General features: G+C 40.5%; 1 protein-coding gene across 2 annotated transcripts in view; it reads left to right on the top strand.

The window, feature by feature from the left end:
* raph1a (Ras association (RalGDS/AF-6) and pleckstrin homology domains 1a) overlaps positions 1-20,437 on the top strand; it is an 81,217-nt gene that overhangs the window by 9,700 nt on the left and 51,080 nt on the right. For both annotated transcript variants that reach the window (XM_073474379.1, XM_073474378.1), the window contains exon 2: positions 13,679-13,743. The gene's annotated coding sequence lies outside the window, so the exon portion shown is untranslated. The remainder of the gene's footprint in view (positions 1-13,678; positions 13,744-20,437) is intronic.

Genomic DNA, 20,437 nt, shown 5'->3' with positions numbered 1-20,437 from the left:
TGGGTGCCGTGCATGTGGCAGCCCCTTCACTCATCTCCTCTATACACTGTGTGTGTGTGTGTGCATGTGTGTGTAATGTGAGTGAAAAAGAGAATTTCCCCATTGTGGGATTAGAAGGGATTTTAAAATTAAAAATTTATAGACTGTTGGAATGTTTATATCTTTTATAACTTACCATAGAAATATTGATACTGACACATACATTGGCCAATTAGTAACAAGAAATTGAAGCAAAAAAATGGCACAGTCCACCAGAGGCCGCTGACATTTTTAATTTCCAACAGCAAATTGTACAACTGAAGAATAAGAAGAAGAAGAAGAAGAAGAAGAATGTAATGGATCGTAATTTGACAGTCTTTACTTTTGAACAGACAGTCCAAAATGGAGGAAGCCCTTGTAGCTTATTAGCTCTGTTTCATTGAACCTCCTGGAGTATAAACGGCTCCACTAAAGAAGCATGCTTGTCGACAGTAATGATACAGGAGTTAATTGTAGAAGCACTTTACTTGAACTGCCCTAACTAGCTTGTTGCCAACTAAATGTTAGAATGCTAGCTAGCTGAGAGAGCTAATGTGACATTACGAGCATGTTCTCGGTTAGCTAGCATGTTAGCAGTTTCCATGCCAGCTGTGGTTTTTCATGCTGTTGGTGGATTATCCATTTTGTTGTTGTTTATTTTTCATTCTGTACTTTGCTTATGTTGTGTTCATTTTAAAGACAAATACTGAGGATATAACATTGTCAAAGTTTTTAAGTCTCAAATAGTCGATATCAGCCTAAAAAATGTTATCTCTGTGGTTCTAAAAAAGACAAAACATGACAATAAAAATGTTGTTGAAAAGAAGAGCTAAACCTGGACCCAAACAGATAATCCCCTGGTAGCATGATTACCAATGGAAAGGGCAAAGTTAGCTGATTTTTGACCCGTTAGTCTGACATTATAGTACAAAGAAATAAAACAAGTCACAGAAGAGCAGATTATGTCTTGAGCTCTGCCACATAACCTTCAATGTGTGTGTCTTTGACGTTTAAAGGAAATGATGTTATTATAAAGTGTGTGTGTGGTGGTGTGTTTATGTGTGTGAGAGGGCGAAACAAAGTGAGAGTGTGTTTGGGGTTTGTCGGTTGGTTGGTCAGCCTGGTTTGAAGTAACTGTTGACACAGTAAGTTGTGAGTGTGTGTATGTGTGGGTGTGCGTTGGCTTGAAGAAGCTGTTGATACTGTAAGCCTGTCTGTTTTCCATTGCTCATACTAAGAGAAAAGTACAGGCATTGAACCTGTGTGTGTGTGTGTGTGTGTGTGTGTGTGTGTGTGTGTGTGTGTGTGTGTGTGTGTGTGTGTGTGTGTGTGTGTGTGTGTGTGTGGATGTGTGTTAATGTTATGGCTTGGCGTACGCCTGGAACAGCTACTGTTTTTCTGTGCTGGCTCTTTCATACATGAAAACACGCACACTCACACGTGAACTTAGTCCAGACCAAACCACAGATACCTTCTATATCCAGACAGCTCTCCAGTGGAGATGGAAAGTATGTGAGCCTTCTTTCTGTCTGCTGACTTTTGTCCCAGTGTGAATCAAAACAGTATGGATGTGGATTTATTCTGTGAGGCTCTCTCTCTGTATGGAGCGGAGTGCTGCTGAGCTGTGAGACGTGATCGGCTGTGACAGAGGTCAAGATTCAGACTCACACCACTCATGGCAGTATCTTTACTGTCGCCCACAGAGATACAGAAATTAATCTACATAATTGACTTGCTAGTTGGGGAAACTGCAGTAGTAACTGCAGAGTCAAGTTTGTGTGGTTGGCTTGTGACTTAACATGGAGGGTTGCCAGCTCAAATCCTCTGGCCGTTTTGGAAAAATGTGGGGATGGAAAGTGAATAAGAAATATGCTCGCCTACTTCAGCAATTACTGTGTAGGTGTCTGTCAGCAAGTCAGCCCAAAAACTCCTCAGCTCTTTGAGAAAACAGTTGCACTGCATTCAGACCCTGTTCAGCAGTGCAGCTTATGTTTCCTCCTCCTGTGGTAAGTATAGGCCTATAGAGCTGATCATGTGACTCCATATCCAGATTTATCCAGCAGCTCCAATAGACTGCGGCTACATAGTGTCATATTTTTCACTTGGTTTGATATCTGTATGACAGTTCAGCTGATGTGTATTGGTAGCTGGATGAAGCAGGTGGCTGTTCAGTGTGATCATCAGACTTAATTTGTTTCTGTCTACCTATAAAGGTCCAGTTGGCCTGGATTGGGGCTGGGTGACATGGCCTTCAAATATTATTTCAATATTTGTAGGCTATATGGATCTTGATATTTTTGAAATCTCCCAAAGCACTTCCTTAATGCTTGGACTTGACGAGAAAATCAAATATTACTATTTTTGACCAAATACCTTGAATGCTATGACAATATTGTAGGGATGACTATTGGCACTCACAGTATATGAATACAATGATATTTTTGATCAATAATCATCAGTAATGTGGATATAATGACAAGTAAATGCAAGTATAAGAACAAGTAGAACAGTCTGGTTAGCTCAGAAAATGACATCACTCTACTGTAATGCAGCCTTTAAAACCAGGAAAAGACAACATTTATGACATATCATGACATAAAGGAATCTAAAATCCAAGATGATAAATGGTCTCATATCACCATGTAATATCATGATATATATCACCTAGTACTAGTTTGGGTGTTTTCTAACTAAATGGTTATAAATGAGTACAACATCATAACTATTTGAATGCTGAAGAAAATCTGCAGTCTAGAGTAGGTTTGGACGATGTCTACTGAACTGGCATATGACAGGGTCCACAGTGAAACAATGTAATTGATGATGACATCATTGTTGGCAGGTGGGGGTTTCTTTATGTTTCTGAGTTTGATCAACTCTGACAACCAAGCCCCCAGGAAGAGCACCAGGCCTTGAAGGCAGTTTTGTTGGTGGCCAAATCGTGTAATTACATCGTCATGTGATGCAATGCAGCCCAAAAAGACTTTTTCCCATAAGCTAACATTGTGAAAGAAGCGTCTGTAAAACGGTAGATACAATTTTTTGAGCGTCACAACCACTGCAAAATGACCTGTCTGACCCGGTCAGCAGAAGTCTCTAGTGTGCACGCTCTATGGGCCACACAACATGGCAGATCCAGGTATTTTCATACCCGGGAAGCTGAGCTTTTTGGGCTTCAAAACGCCACTGAGCAGCTTTCATAGGAATGAACATTATGTCCAGATTTAATGTAACGTCCTCGCTCACAACCCTGCATGACTGATGTCATATGCAGACACACATCCCTGTGCCGGGTTTTAAAAACAGTCTTCGTCTCCGCACATGTTCATAACTTAGCAGGCTAACTTTGTCTCATGCTCAGAAGCTAGGAACAAAGTCAGCTGACTAGCTATACTGAGGAGGCTAAGCTAAGGAAACTCAAATAACATGGGCACGATTGAGAGAAATACACTAACAGCCACTCGCAGAAAAGAAATACAGCTGCTAACAATGTAATAGTTGTGTCTTGGGTTCACCTCAGCTGGTTCAATAAGAAAATAATAAATGGAGTCTTTAAGTTAGTGCATTAAGCAGCAACAAGCTTCTCTTCCTTTTTTCTGCTTGTTTGTGCTCTCCCCTTTTTCATCACAATGTTATGATGGAACAGGACTTGGTAGTTGATGAATGTCAGCCATCGACAATCAACAATGGCATCATCCATCGGCCCAACCAACTGATGCTGTGAGTGTGTAGGAGGCATACGAGGCTGAGGTTAGTGGGGTTGGGTACTTTAATTCTTTATGACAGGTAGGTGAAGCCAGCCTGGGACGGTCTAAGCTGAGGACTTGTTAGAACTGGAGCTGGTCTGATGGTTTTTTGCTGAGTCAGGCTCAGGTGCTCATTCTCTGCACTGTCATTATACGATTAGCTCCATAACTCTGTACAAGTGTGTGTCATTTCTGTGAATGGGTTTATGTGTCTGAGCAGGTTTTTAGACTTATTACTCATCTATTTCTCCCTTTCCTGCTGTACAAGCAGTGCTCAGAGATCACAAACTCAACATTGCAGTGAATGTGTGTGTGTCCTTCTAAAAGACACAAAAAGTCAACATAATGAACATTAATACACAAATTCAAAATTTGTTAAAAAATATAGAAATTCCCCCACAGAACACTTTCTGTCATTATCCGTTCACTCTGTCCTGTTTCTCTCTTGTGCTGAAAAGATTGTCGTTGGTTCCTACTGCAGATGTTGTTTCTGGCAATAAACGTTTCAAGTGAGGACAGACAGAAGTGGAAAGTTTTACATTTTCATACTGTGAGGAATTTAGTTTGGGTGTCACTGTGTGTGTGTTGAAGGAAAATTCTACTCTTCAACCAACGTCATGTAATGGGAGCTAAAATTGGTCTGTTATTGGAGGTTTTTTGGTGGGGTTGTTTAATGTCGGCAGTGTAGTTGGTGTTTGAAACAACTGTTGATACATTTGATACATTTCTCAAGTGCCCCTCAGAACAGAGTTACAAAGGGTAGTGGTTGAAATCTGCCCCTATAAAATGGGACAGTGCTCCAAGAACTCAATACGTCATCAGAATTTTTTGATGGCATTTAGAAGTTACATTTTCAATGTGCTTTCTTCAGCTGTGGTGATTTCTCTTCTGTGGTATTTTCCTAGTGTTATCACAATGCCATTTGCCATTTCTCTGATGGAAATAGAAAAGCATGGACATTGCTTCATGACCTGACCATTAGTCAAGCTAACATTAGCTACCATTAGCAGTCTGTACTGCAACAAGTCCAGCAACTTTGTCTTTGAACTTAGGTTCAATTTCAGGTATCATATGCCACAAAAGGGGGCAATGCAAAATTAAAATATGTCAAAATGCAGGACTCGTCATGAACAAATTGGCAATAACAATGTAACATTAGCTAGCTAGGTAGTTAACTACCGAGACATCAGCTAGCTTGTAGTGATTGTTTTACGCTTGTTTTAAAGGAGCGTAATACAGTAAAACAGTTCTCATAACCGTGGTGTGAAGTGTGTCTCTGACAGACCTCTAGTTGGAGGTCCATGTAGCCCTAACACTTCACCCTACCCCACTATCCCAGCAGGAATTGGGACACCCTAACCCATTTGGTATCATCTGGTATCTGACCAGAAGGCAGACACGAGAGCATCAATTTTCTAACTCTCGGCAAGAAATGTGAATAAGCCTATTTCCCAAAATGTCGAACTACCACTAAGATATGGTACATATTAAAAAAATAAGGGCTAATTGCATACATTCGGTTTGAAAATATTTAGTTCTGAGAAAAGCAGGTGTTTTTCCAGTAAATTTCAATAGTCAGAATTTCTTGCAACCAGAGGATAGACGCTCTTGAAACTGAAGTGTCATCAGTCAACTTTGGTGTTAGCTTCAATCAAGTCAGTTCACAATTTTAGCTAATTATCTAATCCAACCTAATCCTACACCCCATGGGAATTGTGGTCGCGACTCCTGGTGTGTCCTATAACTTAACAGGAACCAATGTTTTTCCATGGTAACAGGAGGCTAATTATTCTTAGAGCAATTGGTATGGCATATCATTCATTCAAGCTCTGGGTTAGCAACTTTACCATGTGAATACTCCCAACACTATTGTTATTTCTTAGTCCAATTAGCTAATGTGTCTTACCGTAAGCGTTGACCGTGTTACATCAGTTATTATGATACTTTGTTACTTACGACAGCATCACCCATGATCGTTTCCCTAGTGACCTCCCCAGGAAACTCAAAGATGGGGCCAGTCAGCCAGTGCAGCCTGGTTAAACTTCAAGTCAGGAGTAGAGCTTTATATTGTTTCCTGATGTCTTTATCATTTGTCTTCTATGCCTATTAATTTGGCTCCTCCTATGTTTTTAATGTTGATTTTGAGTGTATAGTCCATGTTGTCACTGAACAGACCGCCATAACAGCAAACAGCGATATGTTCTTCTGTACATCAGGAAAAGATCAGATTGGATCCTCTCAGATTGGAACCAATAAAAGCTCAATCAAACAGCGACTTTGAGTATTTCTGAATCTAATCAAATAATCATGTGGAATGGGGCTTGCTGTATTTGATTGGTTCAGACTACGCAGGGTCCATATTTACATTTTGCCATCATGTGTGCTGTGTGTCCTGGATATGGTCACAGATGCAGTCAACCTTGTCAGTCTTACTATCTTTCTCTGTCTTGCTCTCCTTCGCCTTCCTCCTCTTCACCGCAATTTAACCCAGTAGCTCATTGACCTTGTATAGAATGTATGTGTGTGTGTGTCAAGGCAGCAAAGTAGAGTGCTGCGATTGTTCCTGACAGTTCTGCAGTGCGACCGACTCTACTGCAGCAGCAGTAAACCTGTGTGTGTGTGTGTGTGTGTGTGTGTGTGTGTGTGTGTGTGTGTGTGTGTGTGTGTGTGTGTGTGTGTGTGTGTGTGTGTGTGTGTGTGCGTGCGTGCGTGCGTGTGTGTGTGTGCGCGCGTGCGCCTTCCATTCATTCTGCAGTTGTCGTAATAGTGATTAAAAGGGAAACCTTTTAACAACAGCCTTGGTTTTGAAGGATTTGGAGTGGGCTCAAAGTAATGCAGGCCATTCTGAAACCAGGTAGTTTTGCTGTGTCCTCACTGCAAGACTCCTAAATCCTTTCACAATCAGCAGCCACCCATCAGATTTCAGTGTCTCACCGTCGTCACAGCAGGGGGTAGCTATGCTAATCCTTGATATTGTGGCGTTGCCAGGGACAATGGTTTAAGTTCCTTGCCCTCACTCAGGCTGTGCTGATATGAGGACTACAATTACTATCGATTCAGCTGCCAATTCACACAGGGTTGCATTATGTTCTCGATTATCGCTTTGTCTATAAAATGTCATAAAAAAGTGAACGATGGTGATCATACTGTCGGATTCAATTTATTAAATATACCAATTGCTTGTTTTGTCTGATCAGCAGTACAGCACACAAAGATATGTCATTTGCCACCATAGAAGACAAGGAAAGCAGCAAATTTGAACTTTTTGCAGTTTCCCTAGAACTTTGATTAATTCAATTAATTTAATTGTTCCAATCAATTATCTGTAATCAAACTAATATTTTAAAGGAGCGATTTGTAATATGGCCAGCATTTTAGTATTAAACATTCAAAAAATGGCCTAACATTATCAACAGAGTGTGAAGAAACAACAGTGTCGACATTATGTCAAAGACGTCTATGTACTGTGCTGCAGAGATGTCTGCTGAAGTTAGCATGCTAACCAGCTAGCCCAGTCCATCCTGTCTCTTAGTACCACATTGTACCTCAAGAGGCAAAGAGCCAGAGAGCCCCTGAGATTCAGATGGGAGATATTAACGTGGCAGGTTCGCTGTTTGGTTAAATAAGTAAACAAAATAAGCTCACAAAAAGTGAAGAAAGGAAATGTTTTTCCACCTATTTTCCTGACCAAACAGAAAAACACAACCGTACGCCTTCTGAATTCAAGTTTCTCTCTTTTACCGAACAAAATTTAGCTTAATTGCCTCATTAAGTCAAAACACTTTAAATTCAACATAAAAGAGTCTTGCTTCATCTTTCCACAATCAGCTCTTCTTTAGCAAAATAAATCCTCAATTCGCAGAGTAAGAAGTAGAGGTCGACAATAGGAGCTTTCAAAAACTATTATTATCGGCTGAATTTGGCTCTGATAGTTGCTGATGGCTTCGCAGCCTCCGACGACCGCAAGTATATATATATATATTTAATATCGTCCGATTAATCGGCTATCTGCTTTTTCCATCTCCTTACTATCGTTATTATATCGGCCTTTAAAAATCCACTATCGGTCGACCTCTAGTGAGAAGTGAGAATATTTAAGTTCTACATGCTATTGTTGCCCTCTGCCACTTCCTGTCCCTGTCTGCCATATCTTCTCATCCCGAAGTCGTAGTCCTGGTCAGCGCCGCTGTAAATCCCCTCCGTACTGTATCTTCAAACTGACCTCTGTCAGTCTTAGAGGCTGTGTTCAGTCCCAGTCTGGTGTCCAGCCGTGTTGAGCCTGGTTGCACTAATGTGAATCAGAATTTATTTTCTGCTTTCTTGTCAGTCTATAGAGAGATGCATATAGACTGTGACCTTAGATGAAGAAATATTGTGAGCAAATTTGGTGTGTCAGCAAAAGTTTCCAGAACCTGCTATGCCTGTTTGGACACGGAGGAAATGCCATAGCACATTAACTGATGACTTTCAGCGTGAACTCCTACTCACTTCCTGAAAAGTTTATGTTTTGGAGATGTTTTGCACCCAACAGTTACATAATCGATATTGTGAAACTGTGGTGTCATTTAAATTTTGCTCACTTAGCACAAGGTCTCATTTTACATTAATTGCATAGTTAAGTTCCATTTGTTGATTTACAGCATTGCCACTGAACTCCACACTGCACTGCCAACAGAGCAGGACCACTTCTATTCTCTTCTATTTGTCTGCCCTCCAGTGCTGGCAGCTTGTGCACCATTTGAATAAAACAAATCAGGCTGCAGATTTAACCCAAGGGTGTGTGTGTGTGTGTGTGTGTGTGTGTCAGTGGACCGTGCTGTGTTAGATGGGATGTGAGTATGTGTGTTAGCTGGTTACCAGGCAGACCAGTATATAATAACTTCTTGCAGCACAGCAGCAAGGCACTGACTCTGGCAGGGTCGAGGGTTTGATTCCCACCTGACCCGTTATGTACTTGCAGCAAAGAGTTCAGTTTTCAAAGCTTGCTTCAGTAACGACATCTCATGATTTGAACACTATTAACTGTGATTTCCAGCATCGGAGACATACTGTGGAGTAAGTGGCACCAGATTTAAAATGTCAGACTAAACAGCCTGACATGGTGGATGGTCTAAAAAGGTGTGTTGTGTTGGGGGTTATCTACTCTCTCTCTGTCTCTCTGTCTCTCTCTGTCTCTCTCTCTCTCTCTCTCTCTCTCTCTCTCTCTCTCTCTCTCTCTCTCTCTCTCTCCTCTCTCTGCATCATGGTGTGGGCTGCAACACAATGAAGAGATTTGGAGTCACAATGAGCATACTGGAATTTACTTTCGGTTACCCCCAAACCTCCCTGCACATGGGCTACGTGGTTACAACCCAAAATATTTTCACAGTAAGTTTCAATCTTACGTCTGAAGCTTAGTCACCTTCTTACTGACACACTGTTCTGACTATTTTTCTTGATGGTTTGAAAAATCGAAATGTTGAAGCAATGCAGGCAACAATGTCTTTATTGTTTCAATTGAAAGTTTCCCAGTTGGCCAATTATTCTGACAATTAATTGTCAAACATTATTCACAATATTAAGTGTACAGCCCTCTTAAATCAGGGTTCCAAGTCTCATTATGAGTGAAATACTGGAGAGGTAGAGCTGTTGTTTTCAGTCCGAGATTTTAAAGCCTCTGTATTGGCTGGCCATGTTGTTTCATAATACCCTTTAATGCGGCCTGTTGGGCAACAGAGGAGTCATAAATCTGCTGGGAAGGAGAAGCAAAGCTTCAGCATCATAAAGCCTCAGCAAACATATTACAAACATATTATTCACAAGGAGGAGATTACCTCAAAATTGAAATGTGAATATATGTACCATGAGAGGTTAGCTAGCTCAGAAGTAAAGAGAGTGGAGCTGCAACAATAAGTTGCTTAGTTGTTAATTGTTAATAAAAGAATGAGCAACAGTTTTACTGCAGTTGTTACATCAATTATAGATAAACATGCCAAATGTTCTCTGGCTCCACCTTCTTCAATGTGAGGATTTTCTATTTGTCTATGTTTTATGATTGCAAAGGAAAATGTGGTTGGCATTTTTCACTCTTTTGTGACATTTAGACCAAACGATGGATTGATTAAACTTTAATGGAATACTTGGCAGATTAATGAACAGTGACATCAATAGTTAGTCACAGGCCTAAAAAAAAGGTTTGCTTAGAAGACTTAGTCAGAAATCACCCAAGCTGCATTTACCCATTTACAATCCAAGTTTGGCAAGTTTATAAAAACTTAGAACTCAAAACTCATGTTTATAATATTTACCAACCAAGTTATCAAATTCTGAAAGAACAGATGAACAGCACTATTTTCCAGGAGCTCTATCTTAAAATGGCAGAGTTTGGTTACTTATGTGAGATTGCCACTGAACAAAATGAACCTCCATGCAAGCTGTTGACTGCACTAACAATGCATAGGTTTCTTAAAGCTCCCAATCCACTTTCCATTTGACCTTTTTGAGGTTCAGTAAATACATGTAAAGGCACTGTATTATTTAGTTGATCCCAGACCTGTCTATTGAGAATATTGCAACTGTAGTTATTTGCCTTGTTCCACAGAAAATCAAGTGATCCTGCAATGTAGACCAAAATATTATTTTTTTATTTTTTTTTTGCTTGGTACACCACAAAGCAGAACTACAAGACAATATCACGTTAGTACAAACACTACCACTATCCTTTCTGAATATAGCCAGCAGATTAAGTTACATTTTGAACTACTGTCTGGACTGTCGGTGAAGGTTTGAAACTAAGGTAACTAACTAAGGTAGACTGGAGTCCCTAGCACTGCTTTCAATGTCACCTGGTAAAAAGTTGTGAAAGTTAATTGTGAGCGAAATGTATTGCTTTATAAAACCGGAAAAATGCTGCACTGACAATATGTTTGTGGCAGGGAAGTTGTGCCCAGTTTTGAAGAGGACGAGGTCAACCCAAAATGTTCCTATTCTTTAAATGAAAACCAGTGAACTTTTAGAGTTAGTGCAACCCAACAGAGTGGTACAATTATCTAGCTGTTAACTCTAAATCCTGGATGACAAATTCAATAAACAAGCCTAAACTAAGAAAACCACAAAATAAATATTTGCAGGAAAGATGATTCACAAAGTTACTGGGGAAACCCTGAGTCATTGATATTCATTAGGAGGGACCAACCACAGAAGATTGATATTTATAGAACTAAGAGATTGTGATTAACCCACAATCAAAGACATTAAGCCCACCAACCCCCTCAGAGTTATTTACAGAGGGCAGATGGTCAACCACGAGCTGTTTGGAAACGCTGCTATTGGCTAATTCTTCCTAATACTTTCCTGTGAAGTAATTGGTTGCAACACAGCGGATTGAGGAACTACTTTAAATATTTTTTGAATTCCTGGAATGAGAAGGAAATGTGAAGTTGTATGTCACAACCATAAGTCCAACTGAACTTCACCACATCAAGAAAGGACACATGAAGTACAACAGATCATGGAGAGTGCAAATTGTTCTGGCACAGTCAGTTGCCTCTATTTAAATATTCTGTTGCTATAGCAACCCCCAATGACACAGGTCCTGTATAACTACAATGGACCTATAAAACAAAGAAGGAGCACTACATTATCATTCCAACATATTTGGTGCCAGATTTTGATGGCAGTTCTATTAAGAGAGATACATGGAGGAGCAGACTGAAACCAACATATCTTATCTATGTCGTGTGTTCTTCATGAAGAAATGCCTCTACAGAATGAAAGAACATACTTCAGAGAATTGGCTTATGACCCTTTTTTTTTCCTAATGGGAGTATTTGTTTATTTTCTGTAGGTCTCCAAAAAGTATCCAAACATGATTTATAGGCATACTTTACAGGGCTGATTGCAAATGAAAACTCTCACCATGGTGCATTGAGTTGGCGGCCATGTTTTTGGTGATGTGTGATGAGCACGACGATGTAGTTCACTGAGCGGTTTAAAAAAAAATTAAATGATATTTTACTTAATAAATGAGAAACTGACTTTCTTGACTCGGAAATAAGGTCCCATGAGGTCTATGGGAAGGGGCCTGACTTTGGCACTCTAGATCAAATCAAATCAATTTTATTTATATAGCCCAAAATCACAATCAAATTGCCTCAGTGGGCTTTACAGTCTGTACAGTGAATGACATCCTCTGTCCTTAGACCTTCGATTCGAGTGAGGAAAAACTTGCCATGTTGAAAAAAACCCTTTTAACAGTGAAAAAAGATGGAAGAAACCTCAGGAAGAGCCACAGAGGAGGATCCCTCTCCCAGGACAGACATGCAGGAGATGTCGCATCCAGTTTTCTTGTTACTTTGCTTTTTCTTACTCTTATTTTCGTTTTATTCAACACTGTTTTCACCATTGCTTCAAGCGAAACCTTGAACGGCCAACCCATCTTCAAACTTCAGTGGAACTGTGTTTGGCTTGCATAGCTGTGCACTTAGAGGTATTATGAGCAGAAGAGCCATTGTTTGTATCCATGTCTGATCTTTTTATTACTTAGTAAAGCCCTTCAGGCTTAACAGTGGACACTTTTGTTATGTAATAGTTTCTGGTCAACAATGAAGGTCTATGGCACAAGGCCAAAAGCTACATCAAGCCTTTTTATAAGATATGTTGACAATAACAAATAGTTAAATAATGCCAGCATTGAATGTTGCAGTCAGCTGTCTGGGTTTGGGATGTTGCTCATCACTGGACAGGTACTGGTTTACATGGTCTGTGATGGAAAGTCAATGAGTAACACTGATGTACTGATGTGCCCATGAGCAGTACACTGTGTGTTTGTCCCAACAACACTGTTCTTGTTGTTTCAGCCATCAGCTACTGATCATATGAGAGCTGCTAATGATCTTATGCAAGCAAGGATTGGAGTGTGTGTGTTCTGACCACAGTCATTTTCTTCTGTGCATGTGATGTATTGACATTTTAGTGGTTTTGTACACTGTTTATTAATATACTCACAAACACATCCATGTGATGGATGAGATCATTTACACTAAAATTCTAAGAATTCTCAGACACACACATATTAGTCATTTACATACGCACGTTCTTCACTCGTTGTGTATACATTCCCAAGAAAGGTCAGGTGGGATTTCAGCATGATTGAATCTGATTGGATGAAGTTATGATAATAACTGTGTTGATTTGGTGAAATGTCACCAATTTCAGACGAATCAGCAAATCCACACCAAGAGAGACTCACTGAAGGAGAGTGAGCGAAGAAAATAAAAATGGAGCATTAGGGCGCAGAGTAACTGTGAAGGAGAGCAATGGGTCGAGAGAGGCTGAGACATATTGGGAAAGAGAGAGAGAGACTTCAGCAGTGTATTTAAATGTTGTTGCCTGTCAGTTATTTTTAGGTCACATACATCCAGCCTGCTCAGCATGATAGAAACGCACACAAACACTAGTGCCACCTGCTGACTGTACATTTGGTGTGTAGACAGCTGCTAGGTGTGTGTGTGTGTGTGTGTGTGTGTGTGTGTGTGTGTGTGTGTGTGTGTGTGTGTGTGTGTTTGGAGTTGTTGGAAGTTGCACCTTTTAACTTTTAATGGAGCTAGGCTAACAGTTTCCCCCTTCTTCCAGCCTTTGTGCTAAGCTAAGCTAAGCTAGGCAATAGACGGATCTCTGTACTGGAGCCACAAAGATTTTCTTAGATGCTCGCCTGACTCTGAGTGAAACACCAAATATGCATTTCTTTAAAAACTATGGCTACTTTCAATCCCCAATATTTCGGTATCAATCTGACTAAAGCCAATAGTTGGAGGCCCAATGTGGTTTTCATGCATTGCTGTCGACAGGAAGGAAGAGTATGTGTATGCTTCTATGTCCGTCCAAAGGAAATCTGATCATGTATAATGAAACAGTTTCTCTGTGTGTCTCTGCAGGGTGATCAAATTCATCCACTGTGTGCTGTGCTGGAACTGGACTGAGCAGTGTTAGCAGACCAAAGGTAAACAGCCTTATCATTTCATATCTCACTGTCACGTGGAAAGTTCTGCTCTGTGTTTATGTGTGCTGGTCTGTGCTTGATTCTTTGATAGTATTCACTTTACACACTCGTGTAGACGTGTGCTCTGTACATGTCCTAACCACTTCTCTGTTTCACTATCTCTAAGTTTGTGGATATTTCCAGTATTTTTTGTCTGCGGTTTTCTGGGTTGGTTTGGGTTGAGCTTCTCAGTTCCAACAAAGAGAAATCTTCAAGTTCCCATGAAGTCAAAATCAATGTCTAAATCTTTTTTATCACATATGTGTTGCTCTGTATCTCACCTACACACAATATCAGGCAAAAAAAGTCCTTCCTGAAAAACAGAGAGAATAACAAGCTAATCCTAACTCACATCCTGCACTATTTTCCTGTGTTTCTGGGAGCCAGGCCTCTCGGATTACATATAAAAACAAATTAAGAACTTTATTCACTAATTTGGGTGAAATCGGATCTTATTTTTATGGAGAAAGTATTTTCTGATGTTCTCCAGCCACTCTGCCTCGGGTAAGGATAGACAGTTTTACTTGTTATGCTTGTGCTAAATGAACTGATATGTACTGCCAACCAGTTAGGGTACTAAGGCCATTTATGGAGGTTTCCGATGGACTTCTCCCATTATTTTTGTTGCTAAAGTGATCGCTAACTGCGACAAAGCACTTTAGAAGTGGCCCTAACCCTAACCCTGGCCCGGGGTGCCAAATACCAAACCATCCACAAGTCCCCATTAGCTGCCTGTTTAGCGTGGAGGAACTTCACTGCCCTGCGCCGAGCCCTGACATTGACCTAGTCCAACAAAATTGAGATGAACTGGAATGCTGACTAAATCCAGGCTTCATTGCCTAACGTCAGTGAGTGACCTTGCTAATGTTCTGGTGGCTGAATGTGAGCATATCCCCGCAGCCAGCTTCCAATATATTGTGGAAAGCCTGAAGCCATTGAAGGCTCTTATAGCAGGAGATTAATGTCCACATTTTGGAAATGAGATATTTAACAATAATGTCAAGTATGGATATAACGTCTTGGCTGTGATATTATTTAAACTGGCCTTTGGTGTCTGGAAAGGTTTTTGCTGACATCTGGTTCAGACACACTGTGTAATATATGTTATTATCCCACCTGGTTTGTAGTTGAGGCAAACCCAAAGTACAGCATACGATATATTCCTATTAAGGTCCTGAATGTCACCCCTTCTGTTTCAGTTCGTAAATATCAAACCAGTTGTACAACAACAATCAGGCCAGCACTCAACTGATGGTTAGAAAGCTATGTAGAGGTTTCCAAAATAAACGCTCTTCTAGTGAATTCGACTATGAATCATTCCAGCCTCTTGTGGGCTCCTGTAGTCTTTATGCTTATGTTTCATCCCTACTGAGCTCTGTTGAAAACCCAGTGTCTCTGTGGTTAGAGGCTCCAACATTCATCCACAGCCAACTCTTGAATGCCAGAATTATAAATCTGTGGTCGGTGCAAACTAATTCCTGGATACATAAGACAGAAGTCATGTCATTTTAAGTAACAGCCTACAGGGTTCTGGTATAAATAGTGGAAAGTCACATGATACCCTTTGTGTGTTGGAATTTGAGTTTGTCTTGTCCTGAAACCAATAACAGCTCACTGCTAACATTAGATATGCTTGTCAGTTAGAGGCAATACATATTTAGCCTGTATTGATTTTGTTTGGTTTGAAGAAATAGGTTTAAAACAAAAATATTTACCTGTAAACTGTACCAAAAAAAAAGGCATCAAGAAAACACAAGAGGACACAGAATTTAGTAACACAGGGAAACAATCTGTGTGTCAGTCTCAGTTGTACTGAGGTCTTTGTGCCCTGAAGTCACGACTCCACCACCTGGTGACTGCTTGCATCTGGTTACTCTCATCTCTGACAGCAGTATGGTGAAATGATGTGAAATGTCTGTAACACCAAGCTCTTGCACTTTGACCCCAAACTGTACTCAGCTGAAGTACTTCAGTACTTTTATTCAGTGTAAACTTGTTCTCTTGTCACATGAACTGTCACACTGTTTAACACTTCATGTCAAGGTTTTTGCACACCAGTCCATTTTTTTCGTATGCCATTTTATTATCTGTCATGCGACAAAAAATGTTTCACACAGAAACCTTGCACGCTTCATATAACTGGCTCTTCTGTTCGGCCTTTACAGAGACCACCGATCAAACTACTTAGAACAAATACTGGCACGTAACAATTGTCGCATGGACCAAAGTTTTTTTTCTCAGTCAGATAGGAATAATTTAAAATGAATGTAATGGTGACAGAGATAGACCTACTGCTTTGAATTAATATAAAGCATTCATGTGGATTTCTATGCAGCCTGTTTCCTTCAACACAACCTGCACTAAAGCTGTCAGGGTGAATCCAGGATCAGACTTCTTTGTACAACTGCAAATTGATAAATTGATTATTAAAATTACACATAAAACAAAGCAGCCGCTTAGTTTAAGGGAGGAGCCAAACAAAGTCTCATTGTACCTGGTTATTATCACAATAAAGATGAGTCTGAGTTTTACACTGCATGAGATAGCCCCACACGTAACATATAATTACATACATACATTTACCTTGACAAGTTGGCTGGTCCCTTTATAGGAGTTTGGTAGGAGGCTGCTGTGCTGCAGGTGCACTGAACTTAAGTGTAACTGGGCAGAGGCTGTGAATTATATATTTCTTATCTTTGTAAATAAGGTTTATAGAAGAAAACATCAGTAATAATACTAAGTGTGTATACAGTACTGTATGGAAAGTCTACTGTGTGTTCAGAGCATAAGGATAACAAAAGGTACTGTACAGGAACCCAAAGTGAATTCAATTTCAAATCAAATTAAAATACAGCAGTCGAGTGTTATTCTGCCCAAAGGGACAACTCAGAGTGGACTTGGGAAATTCTGATTCTGGTACTGCCCTACCACATGAATCCTAACATGAATAATTAAACATAAGGCAAAGAGCTTTCTCACTACTACTTTCAAGATTATGAATGAACTTTTACGCCACCCAAAAAGTGACTGTTGTTTTGGCTTAAAGGTGGTTTTGCAACATTTAGTTGGGAATGTTGTTTTTCTCTGTGGAGATCAGTCTGTTCAGAAAAGTGTGTGAGTGTGTGTGTTGGTGTGTGAGTGTGTGTGTGTGGGTGTGGGATGCTGCCCTGTTATCATTCAGTTTTGAAGTGTGTTTAGCTGCTCGCACACAGCTGCAGATACTTGACCGCGTGTGCTGTACTGATGATCATATCAAAGTGGTGCGTGTATACATATAAATATACACACTATATATACACAGTGTGTGGTTGCGGGCATTTGTGAAGGAGTGGCTGGTGTTTCTACGTATATTATAAGAAGCTGTATGGGTTTGGCAACATATAGGAAGGTAAAAATATATCGAGTAATGTCCAACCATGGTATAACTGTCTGAGTGAAGCTGAGGATATTAGCAGCAGCACACATATATGTTTTTTAAGAATGATAACCATTGCAGGACTTTTAGCCTTGCTATAGTAACACAGGCGCTCCATTGTTGGCAGCGTCAGTCCAGCATGAAATATTTCAACAACTTCTTGGGTGTATTGCCATGAAATTTGGTACAGCCATCACCCCCAGGGTTAAGGATAGCCTAGTATTTTCTGTAATGCTGACATAATGTCACAGTTATAATGAAACTGCTTCTTAGAGGAGGGGTCCGATTGTACTTAGGTCCCTCTTTTACCGTTCCTCTAGCACTACCCTGAAGGCATGGTCAAACCAGAACATGGCACAGCAGAATTCATCCACACTTTCTTCCAAAATAGGCAGTGTTTGAAACTTGGTGATGATGATGTTAGTGGTTGGAGCTAGTTGGTGATACTGTAACTGGCAAGCTGAACACTAACATGAACTTGCTAGCTTGGCAACTATCAGTTAGCAAGCTCATTAGCTCAGTTGCTAATTGGACAATAAGTTTACAATCACGTACAATCGATTTCTGTATCACAGCTGACAACCCATTCTTCTTTTGTGTCAAGCAGTTTATATTCTGACAGATGGTGGATGCTTTCTCCATTTTGGACTCTCCAGTTCTCTCTTCCCTCACAGGTCAGCACAGTCAAGAAGACAGTTTGGCATTTGTCAATGGTGAGGCCGATTAACTTCAGTCCTGAGAGAGAATCTACTGATCAAGGCCACTCATGAGGATGTTTCTCATGTAAATCTCCAAACATTTATCGCTTACCATATAATGATCCCTTTTGATTCTCCAGTGAGCTTCATCCATCCTCAGGACAGCTCTTACGTCTCTGTCTCCAGTGATGGTACTGTAAGGATCTCAGAATAGCAGAGTTGTGCCTCCACTTTCCATCTAATATATGTGGGGCAGCTCGTAAAGTTCTGCCACACATGTAGTGTCAACTTCCAGCCTGCGTGTGTATGAGGGAAATGTTTCAGGCAACAGGAGCAAGTTGGCAGCAAGGGTGACTCTCCCACATCACATCCAACTTTAATACACCCATGGTAAATCCATTCAGCTACAGTAGAATCAACTTCCTGCTGCCTCTTGTTTGTTTCTTTTGAAGCAAAAATAGAACTCATTTGTTCTGTCTCTAAATGTGGAACACACCACTGTGTGTGTGTGTGTGTGTGTGTGTGTGTGTGTGTGTGTGTGTGTGTGTGTGTGTGTGTGTGTGTGTGTGTGTGTATGTGTATGTGTATGTGTGTGTGTGTGTGTGTATCATGTTACACAGCAGCAGCTGAGTACCCCTGGGATCTGCTGGGTCCAATGGGACACGCACACGCAATAGGGCGTTATTTGGGCCAACTCACATGCATGCATATACACATACATGTGTGTGTATCTTTTTTCTCATAAATGTGCGCGTGCCTGAGCATGTGTATGTGCTTGAGACTCACACAGTGCCAAGACATTTGGAAGTGCACAATAAAATGAAAAGAGGAACAAACTTCATATAATGTAGCCCAAAGTAATAACATGTAGAACATTATAAGCAGCTGGTAATAACTTTCTTTGTTGCCATGTCCTCGTGCCCTTTGTGTGTTTGTGTGTCTCTGTTAGTGTGTGACCCTATCACTGTGTGTGTTAATTCAGCAGGTTTAGTTGTACCCGCTGTCAGCTGTGGGAGTAAGAAGACAAAGAAAAACACACTGAGGCAATGACTCAAAATATACAGCGATGTAGGTCAGCAGCAGGTTACAGTAGTGAAGTATTCAGAGTACAACACAGCACAGTGTAGTCGAGCAGAGTCAAATAAGAGCTGCACGGAGCACACAGTCTGTCTCTACCTCCCACTCTCTCTCTGTATTAAGCTCCCTTCCTAGTATTGAGAGACAGAGGCAGATGTCGATACAAGGCAGGCAAACAAAAAGGAAATGATGTAATCCCTACTGTTGCTCTCAGGGGAAGTGATATCATTGTAGCTGGATCAGCAGGTGGCTCCACGCTCGTCCTCTCCTTCCTCTGCCTCTCTTCTTCCTGTGTGATACCAGTAAAACGCTTCTGCTCAGTTGTGCCAAATTCACACCTCTCTCACGAATTACCATAAGTGACAGAGTACATGTGAAAAAATAAAAACATGCTGGTGTTTTTTATTTTCTAGCTAATTTACTATAAAAAACTACATGACATCAGTGCTGATCATTTCCAAAAGCAGAGGGAACCTTTTGGGGTTTTCAGTGTCACCTCTGTTATATATTTGTTGAATTATGTACTGACATTATGCCAAATGTTCAAACTTAGAGACATCCACAAGTTTACCCAAGGTAACTGTGTGTGTCATTTGGTTGCCTGTCACTATAACTTCCAGGATATAGTCAGTGAAGGACAAAGGAGGTCAGCGAAAGAGACTAAATGTAATGTGAATGAAAGTGTAAAACATTACCTCATCTGTAAACATTAGTGCCTTGGCCATGACAGAGAGATTTTTATCAGCAATGGTGGTTTTAAGGTCTGTTCACCAACATGGAGTGAGTTTGACTATAGGATCATTTGTGTTCACCATATACAGCCAGATTACTTTACTGTACACTAGCTGTACGCAAGTGAGTAACAGCACGCACCAAGGGTGTGTGTCTGTGTGTTTAAATTCAGGTCAACTCTTACTTACCTTAGCACTCACCAGAGACTCTGGTTCTCTCTCTTCCTTTTCCCCTCTCCTCTCTGTAACATTACGTTCAGGAAGTTAAGCACATTTCCCCTCCAGCTCCAGTCAGCAGTCAACATTACAGAACGTAAGCACACGACAATGGAGGTCACCTCAGCAGATCACTGCTGCAGTCAGGGTGGTAAACAGGAGTGAAGATAAATCCACTTCATCTCTGAGTTGTCGTCCTGTCGGTAAACTTCTCTGGATGAGAACAGAATCTGGTGTGACTGGGGTGTTTATCCCTCCAGAAGGTCTGGCTCTGCACCCAACTTTCTCCTCCCCAAACGTCTTTTGTTTTTTTGTTTTGTTTTTTTGATAGAGACAAGAAATTACATGTTGTGTGTTTAACAGGTATTTGAGGAGGATAGTAGGACATGTGGTTTTAGAGGCTAATTTTGAAGTAATATTTCACTCTATTCTTACTACAATTCGATGAAATCAGTATATTAAAAAGCAACAAACATCAATAAAAATGACAAAACTGCTATCATATACTGTAAGTTAAT

This window comes from Pagrus major, chromosome 9, assembly GCF_040436345.1.
Source record: "Pagrus major chromosome 9, Pma_NU_1.0".
In the NCBI taxonomy this organism is placed as follows: domain Eukaryota; kingdom Metazoa; phylum Chordata; class Actinopteri; order Spariformes; family Sparidae; genus Pagrus; species Pagrus major.
Note: the sequence above shows the minus strand (reverse complement) of the source record. Positions and strands in the feature narration are given on the sequence as shown.